Source organism: Penaeus chinensis, chromosome 18, assembly GCF_019202785.1.
Source record: "Penaeus chinensis breed Huanghai No. 1 chromosome 18, ASM1920278v2, whole genome shotgun sequence".
Lineage (NCBI taxonomy): Eukaryota > Metazoa > Arthropoda > Malacostraca > Decapoda > Penaeidae > Penaeus > Penaeus chinensis.
In genome coordinates this window covers 13,222,466-13,224,965 of record NC_061836.1, presented here as the reverse complement: position 1 = coordinate 13,224,965, position 2,500 = coordinate 13,222,466, and the positions used below count along the sequence as shown (strand labels likewise).

The window sequence follows — 2,500 nt, the reverse complement described above, 5'->3', positions numbered from 1 at the left end:
GTATAAAAATATTAGTACATTTACATGAATTACCTTCACATTATTCTAGGATTAAAATTTAAATTTAATGCATTAATTCAGTGTGAATAACCAATTAACAATTAAACTGCAAAATGGGATCAACATAAAAAAACAAAAAAACATATTCTAATGTGTAAGGAAACAAATGCTGCTAATGAGAAATATTCACTATTATATATTTAGAGAAAGTGGCAATAAAATAATGATTTAATAGTTCTGTGACCAGAAAAAGTCATTACTGTATACATCATTAGAATATGCTTTAGTTGTAAAAGTATACAAAATCCATCACTCACTGATTAAACATAAATATGTAATATATATGTGTAATTTTTATTTGATATCTCTTGACAATATATATTTTTGTTTCCTGATAATTGTCTATATAGTTTATGTAGTAAGATGTTTGAATTGTTAGGGTGGGATGAATGAACAAATAGAAGACTGCTCTTGTATAGGGGGTGAAAGGGTGAATTAATTATTAGGACTATCATTAGCCAATGCCCAAATGCAAGTTTTAGATTTGATAATTTCTCATGTGCTTTCATCATTTGGATCAAGAGATCCAAATATGAATATAGTGCCTATCAGCTTTAATGAATCATAAACTTTATAAATGTGCATATTTAAGTTCCTAATTTAGGTGCATTTAAAAAAATCTATATCTATACAATGATGAACACTTGAAAGTATTGCCTAAATTTGGCTGTCATGAACGGTTTCAAACAAATAATTTTCCCTCATATAATATGTAATCACTGTATACTTTACTATAATAATGAAGATACAACATTATACTACAGTTCTTTATGTTATCACTCAAACTTCCGGACTGGCCACTTGGTTTGTTAGTTGTTTCAGATGTCAGTACAGTTCATCTAATCTAAAGTATTGTATGTAGTTATTTCATAAATTTCTTTCTGTATTAAAATAGATAAACTTAGAATATTGTGAATTAGTAAAAAATGTAATCTCATATGAACTTATGTTTCTTGGCTCTGCGTGCGATATGAACGTCAACGTAAATAATAATCGATGAAATGCAATTATCCACATTATATTTGGCAACGTCCGAGCAAAACGTAAACAAGATGCAGAGGAAAACAAAGACGAAGCAAAATGTTACCAATGACCTCGCTGTTACTCTCAGCCAGTCAGCTTACCCTTTTTTTATTGACCTATTGCCGCAACTAACAACTCGGCGAGGAATCCGAGGGTCATATTTAGCACTAGAGTGAATATAATATAGAGCAATGGTAACAGTTCACGAATATTATTTAATAACTGCTTCAGCTGTGGATTCACCGAATTGTGCCACAGCGGATCTCCGGAGAATTCCGCTGGTTATCACTTTTGAAATCTGTGATTGTTGGTAATTCCAGTATTTTGTGTGTTGGTTGTCAGTGGTATGTTTTACATTTGATTTGAAAAAGAAAGCAAATCTGTGGGAAAAAAACATTTGATATGTGTTATTATTTGATTCTTAGTGCACCATTTCACTTTTGTTTTATAGAAAGGATGCTGCATTCAATAACGTTTTCATTCAAGTTGTTAGAAAACCAGGTAATTGACAATTTTCTAGAAAGCTTGTAAATAAGTTCATTTCTTTGGAGTATGTACAATGTCTATATAATGTGTTGCCTCAAAAGCATCAAACGACAGGAACATTTCCTTCAGCTTGATATATTAAATTTCGCTTGTGAGTGTGTAAACACATTTTAAGACTAAGAAAGACACAAGTCATTCCAAACACATTAAAATCTATGTCCGTTGTTATGCTTCCTGACAGGCTAGTTTATCATTTCTCTTGAAAATGCAGTAATGTATTGTCCTTTTAAACTTTCTTTCAACGGGACTTCTGGTAACCACTCTCGCCTTAGGCTAGCGATGGGTGTCGCAGATTGCAGAATCGCTCGGTTATCATGTTCCAAGGGAATCAATTACAAACCCAAAGTTTGGTTTTATGGAAAGGAATTGCATCAGTATTGGTTCATAACGAGTTTCAATACTCGTTAGAAAAGTAGATTGTGTAAGAAAGCAAATATAACAGCACTGGATACTAATCGGTCCTTCAATATGGCCTAAAAATCATATATTATAAGAAATACACTCACATATACATATACACGTACACTCACACACACACACTGCTCTCGATGGGTATAATAACAGCAATGAGTCGGAAGATATTCTGTATTAATGATGTGAATAATGTGTTCATATGAATCGTTATGAAATATTTAAATTTTCTCATGCAGAAATACAGACCAGGTATGAGTCTGTTCCGTCAAGGAGTTAATTTGAAAATTAAATCGGGTTCAAAAGTATATCAGGAAGCTGATAATCAGTCTAGGGTAAATATCGAAATAAACAGGCGCGAAATGACATTACTGAAGGCCTGGGAGATAAAAAGGCCTCAAGGAAGACAGGAAACCATCCGACGACACTCAAGGCGACCGCGTTACCCTGGCCTAACTTT

At 32.8% G+C, this 2,500-nt stretch overlaps 1 protein-coding gene across 1 annotated transcript in view; it reads left to right on the top strand.

The window, feature by feature from the left end:
- Window positions 1-818, top strand: part of LOC125034695 (hsp90 co-chaperone Cdc37-like) — a 17,028-nt gene extending 16,210 nt beyond the window's left edge. Inside the window, exon 7 of the mRNA XM_047626604.1 lies at window positions 1-818. This exon is cut by the window's left edge and continues 1,252 nt beyond it. The gene's annotated coding sequence lies outside the window, so the exon portion shown is untranslated.
- Window positions 819-2,500: the final 1,682 nt, after the last annotated feature.